At 27.8% G+C, this 16,308-nt stretch overlaps 1 pseudogene; it reads left to right on the top strand.

Annotated features, from left to right (window-relative positions):
• The first annotated feature begins 5 nt into the window (after nt 1-5).
• Nucleotides 6-5,173, top strand: LOC132255308 (ethylene-responsive transcription factor ERF027-like; annotated as a pseudogene).
• Nucleotides 5,174-16,308: the final 11,135 nt, after the last annotated feature.

The raw sequence follows: 16,308 nt of genomic DNA, 5'->3' as shown, positions 1-16,308 counted from the left end.
CGGGAATGGCGGTCATGATAATTGCAATGTCTTTGCTTGGTTTGAGAGAAAAGTATGAAAGAAAGAGAGACACGACTCCTTTGTTCCGTGTGCAATTTGACAATAAATATCTATATATAGCAAAAATCATTCAACTGCCACGTTAGTGTACTGGAGTCAATCTTACATAAAATATAGTCACTTTCAAATCCTACTTCAAGAAGTTAAGAGAGGAGGACTTAGAGGAGGCCATTTTAGATTTTTTTTCTTTTCTTTTTTTCAACTTTCTGCTTAAATCCTCACATATGTGGCGGGAAAGTTGGCAACTTTAAAAAGGAATTATAAATAATATATATTTAATTTTTATTAAAAATTAAATATAAAAAAACATAATAATCACAACTATATAAGTTTTTTTTTTTCTAAATCAAAGGTAATCTCAAGTATAATATTGACAATAATAAAAAAATAAAGAAAAAAATTAAAAATAAAATAAAAAGGTTATGAAAAATATTTGAAAATTTAAAATAGGATGCACAACTACCAATGAAAGAGAAGAAACATAATGAATATTTTCTTTGTCATTATATGCAAAAGCGAATACTATGAAGATATAAAGAAGTTATGTGATGTATTAAATTATTAATTGTGGGTCAAAAACTTATTAAAAAATTTGCAAAAAGTTTTATTTCTAAAGCTATAACTTTTGACTTTGAAGCACATAATTAAAATTATCAAATTCAGCCATATGCCGACATTATATTTTTGGTGACATTTTTTTTTTTCAAAAGAACATATGTACATGTTTTTAAAATATTAAATATAAAATTTATTTTTAAAATGTATTAAAAATATTTTACGCTTTCAAATGGATTTTGGTTCTACAAAACATATAAGAACTGCTTTTAAAAACTATCATCAATAACTATTTTTTAAAATTATTTTTAAAAATAATAACTAAACAAGATCAAAGCTTTTTGTATTTATTTTTAAACCTACAATTTTTTACTTTAAAACAAATTACTAGAATTAATCGAATTAATAAAGCTAAAAGCCTGAAGCCATATTAAAGGCTCACATTTGATGTATAAAAGAAGTTCAAATATTAAAGTTTTTAAATTAATGAACATTTATTTGGTATTAAAAATTATTAATTTTATATATTTATTATATAATTTAATTATTTTCATGGGTATTGATGCTATGAGGTTTTACTTTTGAATAATTAATAAAAATCTTTTATGTGTGGGTTTAAAAAATCAATTTGAAGAATCTACTAATTCAACTTTATATTACCCATTGTTGTCATAAACTTTTTAAAGATACTGTAAATTTCTTGGGGATTTTTACTTTTTGGTGGTCCAAATTCTTTGGTGATGATTATTTTTATTACTTTAAACTTATTTGAATAAGTTGAATAAAAATATAAAAATATATAAAAAATAAATAAATAAGAAGGAAAAAGGAAAAATTGGTTGAAGAGAAGTCCTTTGACAAACCGTTTTTGTTGAAAGTTGCACAATAAGCTAAATAGGTAGGATGATTCATTAGTCTGCTGCCAAAAAGTTTGAATTAGAGGAAAAAGTTTTGACCTTCTGAAAGGAGGAGGCAGGTCGACTGCCTATATTTTATTTTTTGGTTCCCATTAATTGTTCATCCAAAACATTAGAATTGGACCTACTCATTCCCATTCAAAATTTTATTATTTTATTATTTTTTTTTCATTCTTTTCATATTTTTTACTTTTAAAATTTTAATTTTTATTAAAAATTTATAAATATTTATACATAGAAATAATATTTTTTTATACATTAAAAAAGTTGAAAAAAAAAGTCAATTAAAAGACTTTTTTATTTTATATTATATATAGTTGATGACAAAGTTGGCATCCAAAATACATAATCAATTGTCATTCTTATCTCTTTACATTATCACCAACTAATATATGTTGTCTATTTCAATCTTAACATCAGTTTGGTTTTAGAAAAGTATTAAAGAAAAAAAATATTTAAAAAATTATTTTCTTATATTTGATTTTATTATAATTATAATTAATTAAAAACTTACCCATAAAAGTATTTTAAAAATATTAAAATAAGTGAAATAAATTTAAAATAGTATTAAAATGTGGACCACATATTTAAAAATAAAATTATTTGTGTAAGGAACTTTTTTCTGCCATGGACCAGAAGAGAGAAAGATGGACAACCAAGAGAGGGGCACATCATGACAGCGTATATGGGCAATGCCATGTATTGAATTCCCAAAAAGAGGCACGTGTGTTGAATTAGTTAACCGTTACAAAGCCTCCTTTCTTAGTATATACAACTAAAATGCAACCAATTTCAAGTATTTATTGCTCATCGTAGACCAACTATTAAATGGACTTGGATTAAGTAACATCAAATTGGAATTTGAAAATAAATAATTATTTTTTTATTCATGCTAATTGATAAGTCAACTATTAAAAACAATGTTTTTAAAAACAGATCGATTATTGAATTGAAAAAGTTATCGATTCACGTTCACTGATTGGATTGAATTAGTAACATCATAAATATATATTTTATATATTATTAGAATTAAAAAAATTAATAAATAAAAATAATAAATTCTCTAAATTTTGACAATATCTATACTGTTTGTTGAATTTTTTTCATAAAGTTTTGTACATAGATATCAATCAACTCAATAATTTTAATAATTTCAATAAATTAAAATTTCAATGTGCAAAAAATAAAACAAAAATGAAAAAAATAAATGTTAAACATATCATTACAATTATAATTAACACAAGTTTAAGAAATTAAATATTAAGATGTTTAAATATAAAACATAAAAAATTAAATTTTAGAAAACAAAAATGGAAGGTGGCCGGAAGATAAGGTGACTGGAAGGGGTGCAAGCGCGCAGGGGGACTGTGTTTAGGGAGAAGAGAGGGGGGTGCCAGCGGGAAGACACTCCAGTGGGCGACGATTTCGAAGGGGATTGATCGATTTGTCAGTTAGACCGTCAATTCAACAAATTCGATTCTGGTTTGATCACTTTTCGGTCAAATTCGTCAGATCGGACCGGAACTGTGACCGATTGGTCTGGTCCGATGTCTAAACCACAATTAAAAACATTAACTTTATACTTAATTTTTTTTTGTTTTGATCCACACTTTAAAAAATAAAATAAATAAAACGAGTATTTGTAAAATTAAAACTTAACATATCCAACTTAAAATAATTAAAATTTTATGTATTTTCAAGTAAATGACAACACCTTGATACTACATTTTAATGATAAATTATACATATATAAATTTTGATTTGAATTGGTAATACCTTTTATTTCAAAGTTCATGAAATTTTAATTATTTTTAAAGGGTTTATTTTTCTTTTATTTTTTTTTAAATATATTCCAAAACATATTTTTCTTTTTTAAATTATACTACTCAAATAGAAGAAAATGTGTTTTTCACGTAGTTATATAAAAATAATTCAAGTTTCATATATTTACGGGTCAAAAGTAGTACCTAGAATGATAAAAAAATAATACCCATATAATTAAAAGATAATACTTGAATGATCAAATGTAGTACTTTTAATTTTAAAAAATGTATAAAATATTAATTATTTTTAGATAATTACTTAAAATTTGTATTTTATAAATTTGAGTTTCTATTTTATGATTTTTTTCATATGAACACATGGAAATACACTTTTCCCTATAATAGATGTTCTTAGATATATTAGTGCTAATTATATTGGTGGTGCTAATTATATTGATGGGATTAGGTTTAAAATAACAAAACTCTACTAAGATTTGAACTGACAATGGTAAAATAAGAAAAATAGCGAAGGCGTACTCAATTTAGTTTTATTTTTCTTAATTTTCTTGTTCTCATATGTTTTGAGATTCAAAAGAAGATGAAAATAATTTTAGTGAAAAAAAAAAAAAGAATAGTGGGGTTGAGTCATGGACCTTGAGATTCAAGATAAGTAATGATTTTGATAAATATGATTTAGAAAATGTTCTTAAATCTCAAAAAAAAAAATTCAGATTGAGTATGATTTTTGCCTAGGAGAATGTCTAAGTTAATTTGCAAACTTTTACGCCACCCAACTGTTCAACCTATCCATTAAGGAGTTCATAAATAAGGTAGGGTTGGTCAAGTTGCAATCTTTAGGTAAGTTTGTTGGATCATAATTTATAACTCACCTATATTCAATTTTAGATAGTTGTTCCCATAAATCCAACCATCATCATTAAATTATATTTATCAATAATTATGATGGAAATTATTTAAAGTTAAAAAAGAAAATCTATTAATATCGTAAAAACTTTATCATTTTCAAAATCAATTGACTTAAAAGTCGATTTTTATTTCCTTCCTTTGTATTTAAAACATCATTAACATTCTTTTTCATTCTTTATTACTTCTTCAATTGACACACTCAATGCAAATAACTCCAAGAATTGCAATTCCAATCCTCTCTACCCAAATTTTTGCATCTCTCTCTTTTTGAATTGCATTCACTTGCGCGCCAAAGTGACCAACCACCTCCTACTCCAAAAATTGAAGTACTTGAGGCTTCTCTCTCTTTTGTGCGGACAAGACCTCTCTTCACCTCCCACATCTGCTCATCCTCCTCGAAAAATCTTCCCTCTTCCTCTGCCTTTTCCGGTCAAATCGTCGGGAAGCACCCTGTTTATGGAGGAATCTGGTGCCGAGGTAATAAATGGGTACCAGAGATTCAGAGCCGCGCAAAACTACGTACTCGAATGTGGCTCGGCACGTACGACACCTGAAATGGCGGCTGCCGCATTTGATGTACCGTTGCTAGCCTTAAAAGGCATTAATGCCAACTTGAATTTTCCCAACTCCGCACTGTCATTCCATAAACCAAAGTCCACCTCCGCCGGTGATATACGGGCAGCTGTAGTGAGCACCGCCAAGGCCCAGCAAGCGAAGTCCAAGAACTTGGAGAGTCCAGACCCCATCCAACCTAAAAAGGAGAAGACGACACAACTCGGTGGCTTGGCAGCGGGGGAGGATCAATTCATTGAGGAGGAGGAGCTTCTGAGCATGCCTAATTTACTGGTAGACAAGGCCGAGGGAATGCTGGTTAGCCTCTCCAGACTCAAGTCCCAAACCTTCGACGAGGGAATTTTTATTTTATTTTTTACTTTCCATCTCTTTGCTTAAATATTTACAAATGTGGTGAGAAAGTTTAAATGGGAAGTAAAGATGTAAACAAAACATGAGATGCATATTATACTTAAAAAAGAATAATGCATATTATGTATTCAAATTTTTAGTAAAAAGTAAAATATTTTGAAAGAAATTATATATAAAAAAGAAACTAATTCATACATTTAAAATAAATTTTGGTATATGCCAAAATTAGTTTTTGAGTTTTAATTATTTTTTTAGAATTACTAAATTTTATGTATTAAGTGCGATTTGATTTAAAATTTATTTGATTAATGAAAAATTTTAAAAAAATTGAAAAGAAAAAACTTTAGAAAGGTATGTCCAATTTAAAGAAATATTATATTTTAAGATTTTCGATATTAATATTAGACTATGAAAAAAGAACACGTACAGTATTATATTTAATTTTACTTGTTTTTTTATTATCTTTTTAAATTTTCTATATTTTCCTTTTAGTTTATAAAATCAGTAAAAACAACTTTTATTTATTTTCTAAAAATTATTTTTTATTTCACTTTATTTTAAAAAATTGTTTTTAAAAAAACAACTATCAAACATTACTATAAATTATTAAAAATAATTATTTATTTTAAAAAACAGACAACTATTTTTAAATCACACGATGAAACATGCATTTATTCTCTGAAAACATCGTTTTTCCAAATAAAATGGAATTTTGAGAATCATAGCAAACAAAAGGGAACAAGGTGGAATGTTGAAGATAGTAACAAGCAAAAAGGGATGGGCCATGCTCATTTCATTATTAAAAAAGTTATAATATGATTTAGTTGAGAATGTTAGGGCACCAACTCAATGAACTTTTAATCCCAAAAAAAGAGATTCTCCCCATTTCATATATATATCTATAAATTGGTAATCAATCATATGTTCAATTCAGTGGGCAGTGAGTGTTTGAAAAGCGGCTAAAAGAAGAAATCTAATCATAGTATTAGATTTGATAAAATATGATTAGTGGGGGGACTATCATACTAATTGGGAAACCTACATTTTCCTTTTAGAAAAAAATAATATTTAATATAACTCTGGTGTTGTCATTATTTGTCATCAATGAGCATTGCAGGGTGTTGATTAAAAAATAGTGTTGTGACAAGTGTCACACTTAAATAGTAATTTGAAGGACATGAATCATGATAACATCACTTTGATGCTTTTTTTTTTTTTGGTCTAAAAGGCCCCAAAAATCGTATTAATTGTTTCTTAGCCCGTTTTAAGAGGTCCTCCAATTATTTCTCAAAATAGTTTTAAAAAATAATTTTTAATGTTTTAAAAAATAAAAGTTTATTTTAAAACCTAAAATATTTTTAACTTGTTTTTAATATTTTTAAATATATTTTAAAAATAATTTTTATGTTTAGTATTTTATTTTTAATCATTTTATATGTTTGTATAATTATTTTTTAAAATAATCCTTATTTTTATATATTTTTTTCGATAATAGAAAATTGTTCTTGAAAACAATTATCAAACAAGTCCTAAAATTATGTTCAATTTCTCAATAATTCTAAGAAAAAAATGTTAATATATATATATATATATATATATGCATATTTATGTTTAGTTAAATAGTAAAAAATATATAAAAAAAATCAAATATAAATTTAATTAATAAGAAACTTATATATTTTCAAATTATTTAATCATTATATAAAAAATTAAAATAAGTTAAATGAGTTTGAAACAGTATATATAAATAATTTATTGGTTTTAAATTTATTTTTTTTATTTTTCTTTCATAATTTTTTCTTTTCTATTTTCTTATCCTTTTGTTTTTTCTCACATGTTTAGGGACCAAACATGACTTAACTATCCTCCAAATCAAATTTCCCTATCGTGTTTTCCAAGGAATACATTTTTAAAAACCTACTCTCCAAAATATTTCTTACAAAAATATTCAAAACATATCATTTTTCATATTTCTAAATGACTTCAATGAGTACTAGCCTCCCCACTCACCAAAGTTAGCTGTACAATTCTCCACTCCACACTCCAAGATCAAAGGCTTAGATGATTGCCTTAAAAAACTTAGAATAGAAAGTATCGAGTGACCAAAATCTTTTTAAAGTTCAAAAATTGAAGGATAATTCATTGATGGTGTTAGTACATTTATTGAAATGCCTTCAAATGGAGATCTATCTTCATTCAACCAATAGAAATTCAAAAACATAATTTTCTCATTTAAATACATTATCTATCCATGTTCAAATCAAAAGAAAGTGGTTACATTGGTCAAATCCAATAAAATTTTAACATCCCTTCACTTGTCGATATTGAATTTTATATCTAGAATTTTATCCATTTTTTCAATCTTGTATTCCAATCCTTTTCTAGTACAAAACATGGTGTGTATAACATGATGAGAAGGTAGAAGATAGGAGTGCTTATCTTAAATCAACATCTCACTAACATAGCATACTACTCGAAAAACTTACTTATACCCCAAATTAGGCAATGACATCTAATCAAGCTTTTTTTACACCCCTCATGACTTGTAACTCAAAGAAATGTTTAACCTTTGTGATAAAAAATTCAACATGATCTTCTAGACCATGGTTATAGTGTATCATCGACAATGTCCCTTTAGCCACTCATGTCAATCCATTTAGACTCAACCACTTTCCTAACATACTTTGTTGAATCATGTCAATCACAATCCTTAAATAACATGCTAAAGTAGCAACATAAAATCCTCATTTCACCATATTGTTTAGATTCAAGGGCATTAAGGCTCACACAGTGTTGGAGTAGGAATTCCTCCAACCATACTCTCAAATAATCACATATGACACATACAATATGATCTCTACGTTATGGTAGAGCTCCCACAAAAATGGGTCTATCACTCTCTAACACCATATGAATCTTGGTCTAGTTGCTTCATGAGTGCCTAACTTGAGTTTCTTAGCCTAATTACCCATCAATCACCTACTTAAGATCTCATATTCAACTTCATTTAGGCTTTATAAAAATGTGGACTTATTTCATAGTAAGCTCTTTAATAGTCTCATCTTATAGCCCAACTAAGGCAATATTCCATAATTAAATTATTCTATTCACCCTCTGAGTTCTAAAATGACTATTGTCTCATCCAACTCGTTATTTAGGCACTAGGATGATTGCCTTATGTGACTAAGCCAATCTAAGCCTAGTGACATTCAAGAAAAATATATGGTAGAGTACAATGTCAATCATGTTACTAAAGGAATCTATGTTGAATAGTTGTATAAAATACTCATAATCATATGAAATGTCAATACATAAGTGAAAGGTGAATCTCAATAATGGACTACACCTAGATGTGAATAGGTGTTGTTGAACAATTTTAAAAAAATCTTTCAACAAAAATTACCTAATGTTAGAATTTCTCAATGTTTATAAACTTCTTTTCCAACAACTTTTCAATAAAGTATAAAATTCACAAGCAAGTATGAATGCAACAACACTCTCCCAACAATTTATAAATTCAATTCACATGCAAATGCTTCAACACTCCTTAAAATTAATTCATAAGAACAATTATCTTCTTAACTCATTTCCAATTACTACAAAATATCATTAACCAAAATGAACAAAAAAAAAATTCAAGATATCCAATGGATAATCACTATTTTAACTCATTTTTCTTCCATTCAACATATATGCCCAAATAACCAATAATATCAAAAATTGAAAATAAATCAAAAAGTAGAATGAGAAAAAAAGACAATGACACCAAATTTCAACATGGAAAACCTCCGAAGAAATAAAAAACCACGGGCCTATAACCGATCAAGGACTTCCACTATGAAGAACAAAAATTGAATACAAGGTTTTACCTAGCTCAAGCTTACCAATCATTTCCAAACCACTTGACTAGTACCTTTCACTTTTAGCTTCTCACATTCTTCTTTTGGAGCACACTTGGAGTCCACACTAAGCTTAATCTCAGCCTCTTCTTGAATCCACACAAGAAGAAAATGAGTTTTTACCCAAACCCAAATAACTAGAAATTGAGAGATGAATGAATAAAGAATCAACCCATTATTTTCTCAAGAAAATCCATTGAAAACAGTTTGGAAAACAATAAGAAAGTTGGATTTTCTTAGCAACCAAATGCCCCAAAATAGGAAAGAAGAAGATAACCAAAGGGGATTGTTGTTATTGTGTGTCTCTCTACAGCATAGGAAACAAGTTTTGGGTTTTTAAATGAAGGAAACCATTGATCCAACGAATGAGATTTCTTCAAAAAAGTGTAAGCTGGATTGATCTGACCTAAAGTTGGATCGATCTTGGAACATGGCATTTTTAACACTTGGTAAAAAAATGTTTCCTAACTCCTCAAAAAAAATTCAAGAAAAATCAGCATTTAAATACAATGGTTAATTCAAATCCATCTAGCTCCAACTTCAACTACAAATCTTGGTCTCCTGACAAATTCAACAAATTGATCTCTATTAACCAAGTAGTTTGTATGTAGAAAGATTGGATAAATCAAGTTAGGAGACACTTAGGAATTTTGTTCGGAATTGCCAACCTAGCTAAACTCACAATAAGGTATCTAAGCATATATCATAGTTTACAAAAATCTAAACTCCTAACATGAGTTTGAAAAACATCTGTAATAATGGCTTTAATTAGAGTAGTAGTCATCATCCTTCAAGTAGAGATATGTTTAAGAATCACCTCCGCTTGTATAATAACATCTTGATATATTGGAATCTAATGTCTATGTGTTTAGTCCTATCATGGTGCTTAGAATTCTTACTACATGCTAAAGCTTCCATATTATCATTAAAGACAATAACAACTTCATCTGCTACAACTATGACAAGTAGGCAGTAAAAGAATCTTCTTAACTAAATTACCTCTTATCTATCACTGAACAAGAGAAATATTCTAACTCCATGTAGATAATATATTGCAAAATTGCTTCTTATTACATTAAGAAATAGTTGCATCAGTAAATAAAAAGGTATATCTTGTAGTAGACATGTGTTAATCTTTGTCACTATCTTAATTTTTATTCACTGTATCCTTCTAATCTCAAGTCTTCACCTTAATAGTAAAGAATGAGATTATGCAAAATTCTCTTAACTACTCTCCTCTGAACAAACCTTAGGTTACTCTAGTAACAATTTACCAATCAAACTATAAAACTTTTGTTTAATAGCATATATCAAACTTCCAATTACACTAACATAGAAAACTCTTTTCATTTATTCATTGTCTTCATCATTCCTAAGCCATTGATCAATACTCAAGGTGTAACCTTTCTCTATTGGATTATGCATCTAAAAATATTCTAGAATCATCTTAATGTATTCTTTTCATATAAACTAAGAAGCTTTCTAAAGTGATCCTTTAGGATTTTAAATATCAGCACATAATTTAACTCTTCCATGTCCTTGATGTCAAAAGTATAAGACCACTCTTTGGTGACAATAGTTATCTTAAAGTCTTTCATAACTAACAAAATGTCATCAACATACAAAGATAGAATGAGAAAACTTCTCCTTGATTGTTTGAAATACACACAATGGCACTCATCTGGTATGTCAAAGCTAATAAAAATAATAGTTTGATGAAAACTAAAATACAATTGTCTAGATGATTGTTTTATGCCATAAATGGTAAGCATAAGGCAACATGCTTTGTGTTTTTGTCCCTCAACTTAGAAGCTCTAAGCTAATCCATGTGGATTTCCTCATCTAGTTCTCTATTGAGAAATATAGTCTTAAGATATTTTTTGAACGATTATAAATCTAAATTCATGACAATAGCAAGAATGAGGCAAATCTCACCACCAAGGTAAGAGTATCTTCATGTCTATACCCTCTTTTTAGGTATAACCTTTCGCCATAAGATGTACCTTGAATTTGTCGATTGATCTATCTACCTTGCACTTAATATTTAATACTCATTTGTTTCTAATTATCTTGTGCCTAATTAGAAGGTCAACCAACTCCCAAATATGGTTTTTAGCCATGAAACTCATTTTTTCCCTCATAGTAGCTAAGTGATTCAACTAATCTAGGTGAAGTCAATGCTTCCTTGAAAGATGGAAGCTCATCAAGTTCTAACAGAGCACACATAAAATATTTCTTCTCAATCTCAAATCATAATTGGCAATCTTTCCTTATTGGATTCTATACAAATCTTTCCATATTGGATTCTATGTAACCAAATATCATAAGAAGAGTCATTTAGTGATATGATCCTATTGAGTGGTGTAGTCCTACTAGAGGAAAGTCATCCTTGCTATCTTTAGCAATCTTAGAATGGGTTTGAAATTCCCTATCCTCATTCAAAGATTGCGTGACTTCCTTTTGTAAAGTATACAATTTAAGGTTCTTCTTTACTTTATCTAAACTAGGATAGTCATCCTCTATGAAATCTATATTGTGCAACTTTATCTAAGTCATTTTTCCATTAGAACATTCTCCATACATCACATAACCTTATGGGGATTCAAAAAAAATTGTTTATTTGCTCTAAGGTAGAAGTGTCCAATGGGTTGGGCCGTCCATTTTGGCATGTGGCATGACACACCAAAAGACTAGGTCGAGCTGGCATGGCCCAATTATTGTAGCAGCTCAGGCCGGCACAACCCAAAGAACCGGGTCGTATTAGGCCTAAGGAAACAACCTATCGTGTCATCGTGTCGACCCATCTTCTTATTTTTTTCATGTAAATTGTTGAAATATTGAATAAAAGAATTATTTTTTATACTTCATTTCCCTTTATATTCCATTATTTTAAATTTATTATTATTTTGATAAATAAAAAAAACAAATTCAAATATAATTTTTTTACTATTTTTTTTAAAACTATCATTTTTATAAATTTTACAATTACAAACTCAATAAATATAAATATAAAAAAATAAAAAGTATAATTATTAGAGGTGTATAAAAAATAAAAATCATAATTATTAGAGGTGTTTAAAGTAACAAAAAGAAATTTTATTTAATAAAAAAAACTTAAGACAAAATGACTTAAAAAAATTAAATTAAGACTTTTAACAAAGTGAGTGACTCATAGGCCACGACATGGAACAACACGATTAGCCCGCGGGCTTATAGGCCATTTCGAGCCACCTATTTGGTTTGCATGGATTGGCCCAGGCCCAACACAATTTTTAAGTTGACACGGCCCATTGGACGCCTCTACTCTAAGGCCAAGTTTCTCATATCTTTGAGAAGTATTGTGAACAAAATCCACACAACTCCAAAGAAATAAAGGCTTCAAATTTGGTTTTATGCCATTTCATAACTTATGTAGGATTGTAGGAATCGACTCATGGAAGGACACTATTAAGGATGTAGGTGGCAATCAAAAAAGCATCCCAGCTTGTACTATCATCAATCTAACCATATCTAATAGAATATAGTTCCTCATTTCCACTATATCATTTTACCTCAAGGTTTCCAAGAATCATTAATTGACTTTAAATCCACTTTTCTTCACACAGTCACTAGAATTAATATTATAAGTAATTGTAACCTCAATTAGTTCAAAGAATTTTCAAATTCCTCTATTTCTTATTCTCAACCTTCTTTGGCTTAGTGTACTCAAAAGCGAAGTAACCCATCTTGCCACAGTTGTGGCATTTGATTTTTTTATTGTCCTACTTTTCATTAGGCTTGCCTCTTTGGTGTTTTTATTTCTTACCTTTGTTAGGCCTAAAGTTTTTTGTTGTTCCACCATATTTTCCTTGTCTCTTACATTTAGTCTTGTTATCTTGTTTTTGTCTCATTGGGATTACAAAGATAGTGTGTTGCACCCAAAGTTCTCTACCCTAAGTTCGATGTGGTGAGAAATATCTATGGGGTTAGCATGAGCTTTACTTGCCCGTAAGTTTTTTGGCAAAAAGTCAGTAATAGTTGTAACTTGTTATACTACTAATAGCCTTTAAATCACGAATTAGGAATGACATAGCTCTTAGATGTTCAACTGTAGTTACTTAGATACACTACTCAAACTTTAAAGTAAACAAATGCAACCCGTTTGCAAATGTCATGTTATAAACAATTTTAAGTTTAATCCTCATGTCGTAGGCCTAGAGGCAACTCTCAAATTGCCCAATGATATTAATGCGCATGTTTGTTAACATGATCAAACACACACATCAATCCTTTTTTAGGTTGGTAAGCTTCTCTTCCTAAAGTTGGATCATAACATTAGTCAAAGTCACTAAAACTTCTTGATTATTAAGTCAGGATTGTATTTTTCATTGTCATATATTATAATTATTGTCATCTAGTTTTTTTTCCCCATAGATTAAGTCGGCAATAATATATATACTCAATAACGCTTCTCATTGTATTTATTGTACATGACATTTAGCATAAATATTTCTTTTTTTCATAAATTTCTAATTAGGCTATGATATTCTTTCCTAGATAAAGGATGAAAATTTTTGCATTACTTATAACCATCTCTCAATTTTGTAAATAAAAATATCATATTTAATTTGAAATGTGCTTTTCAAGACACATGAACTCTTCCTATCCACAATTAATAAAGTAAATAAAATAGCACAACCAAACATATATGGGCCATTACCTTGCTTGTGGTGCATAATGATGAGACACAATGCGATTACATGGCTTCCAATAATGATAAAAGAATTATTACGTGGTCCAAAAAGAAAAACTACAAAATATCTAAAGAAATGAAATGTCACTTACAGCAACACATTTTATAGGCATGTCTTAATCTATACACTCATAGTATATAGTCCGTTTTTTAAAAAAAAAAAAAAAACAAATTACCAAAAATATAAAATAAAAAAAAAAATCACATGGGCGAGTACCCAATAGAATTGTAAGAAACTAAGAATATATGATGCTAAGCAACGGGCGTAGACGCAGGGGATCATTGCTGCACAAGTGCCCCTATCGACTTTTCAATGACTCTTTAGTGTCCTATCATGCGATAGAGGTTATCTAGGAAATGTTCATTGAGGATATTTTGGATATTATTGGGTAGCTAATAGTTTAAATATTCTCTAAATCAATTATATTCCAATTTTCATATTTTAAGCCTAATTATATAACTTTTATATTCTTTTGACTACAAGATAAGATGGGATAAACTATGATAATATATATATATATATATATTAAGATATTATTGTATAGGAAATATATACCCTAAATATATTTAGATATATTTATCCTATAAATATGATATTTTAAGGTAATATACCAAATATTATATTTATATTTAATTTTTGAAATGAATAAAAAATAAATATGAAATATATTACGTTCAATATTTAAAATAAAAATTATATCACATTAAAATATTTTTTATTTAAAATAAAATTCTCTTATATTTAAAAATATTCATGATTAAAATATTTAAACTTTATAAATAATTTTTTATAATATGCTATTTAATATATAAAAATAATTTATATATCATATATTAATATTATTTTTATAAATATTTTTTTAGTTTTTTAAATAAAAAATTTAATTTATAATAAAAAAATTATTTTACAAAATGAGTATATAAAAAATAAAAAATTAATAATAAAAAAATACATTTATGATATACAAGAGACATATATCTCATATCTTAACATGAGATTAACATATTTGATATAAAAGAGATAAATAAATAAATAATATATCTCATCATTCATCTTATCTCATATTTAATTGAACATAAGATAATACAATCAAACAAGAGATATAATCTAATATTATTTTTTTTATCTTATCTCATACTTTATTCTATCAATCAAGCATATGCTAAGTGATTTTTTCAAACATTTTCACTAAAAAAATGTTTTAAAAAATTAAATAAAATATTTCTATGTCTTCTCAAGATATTTTGATATATCTAGGTCGAGAACTTGTGGTTTCTAGCCACCCTTTTGTTTATTTTTTATTTGTTCTTGCTTGTCAAACTATTGCTACCAAAGTCACTTCTTACACCCAAGGTCAATTGCCTAGAAAAACTAAAACAAAAAGAATATTGAAAACCATGATCTTTAAAATAATGGATCATGAAGTCTTCATTCAACTGATAAAAAATATTTTTTTTAAAAAACATATTTTAAATTTCATTAAGAAACATTATCTATCCACATCAATTCATGCGAATGTTAGCTATGATGAGGTCAAATCCAATCAAAATTCCAATGTATCAAATTGGAGGTAGTATCATAAATAAATTAAATTATTAGAATTTAAACAATAATAAATTTTAAATTCAAGTTGAAAGTAGTACATTTTAAAACCAATAGCTTATTATATTTCTTGAGTCACATGAAATACAAAAATTTAATAAGCTCAAACGTGACGTGCATCAAATTTGAGTCAAAATTATGGAAAAAATCAATTAATAGAAGCAAACGACAACCAACATAACAACCAAAACCCAATGAGTCAATATAGATCTACTACTTTGTACTTTGTATTTAGTACTTATCACATAGGACAATAAAGATTTAATATTTGTACATTAGACGCGTGCTTTTTGGGCTCGTGGGATGTTTATGAGTTGGGTTGGATTAATTTAATTATCTTATGATATAAATTCTAGAAATTGACAGGAGGACTTGAATCTCACGTGATGGGGAAGGAAAATGTGAGTTGAGATACCACAAATAACAACTAACATTTTTAGACCACATTCCATCCCAACCAATGGAAGGAACATGTCCAAATCAAAACTCATTGACCAATTCAAAATGATATTTGGACTTGACATCACCAATTATAATGAGAAAATGAATAAAAGGTGTCCAAAAAGACGGAGATGATTTCCACAAGGACTTGGCCAAATTCATAGTAAAGACTCATTTTCAACGTACCCTAACCCATCAACATCACTCTTTGTTTGGGTTCGGAGAAAAAATTGAAAAGTCACCACCACCCAATTGTGATTTGTCTGTCTCTCAAAGGACAAAAGGTCTACGATAGAATATATTATTGCTTCTAAAACAAAAAATGAAGTTATTTGATTTAGAAAGTTCTTAATATTATTTAAGTTACTAGATAAATAGTGGGTTAATGACACAATCTAAAATACCAAAAAAAACCATCATAAGAATAAATTCAAAGAAAAAGTATCATTTAATACGTGAAATAGTATAGAGAAATGATGTCACTATA

This window comes from Vitis vinifera, chromosome 16, assembly GCF_030704535.1.
Source record: "Vitis vinifera cultivar Pinot Noir 40024 chromosome 16, ASM3070453v1".
Classification (NCBI taxonomy): Eukaryota; Viridiplantae; Streptophyta; class Magnoliopsida; order Vitales; family Vitaceae; genus Vitis; species Vitis vinifera.
The sequence above is the reverse complement of the archived record's forward strand: the minus strand, read 5'-3'. Positions and strand labels throughout refer to the sequence as shown.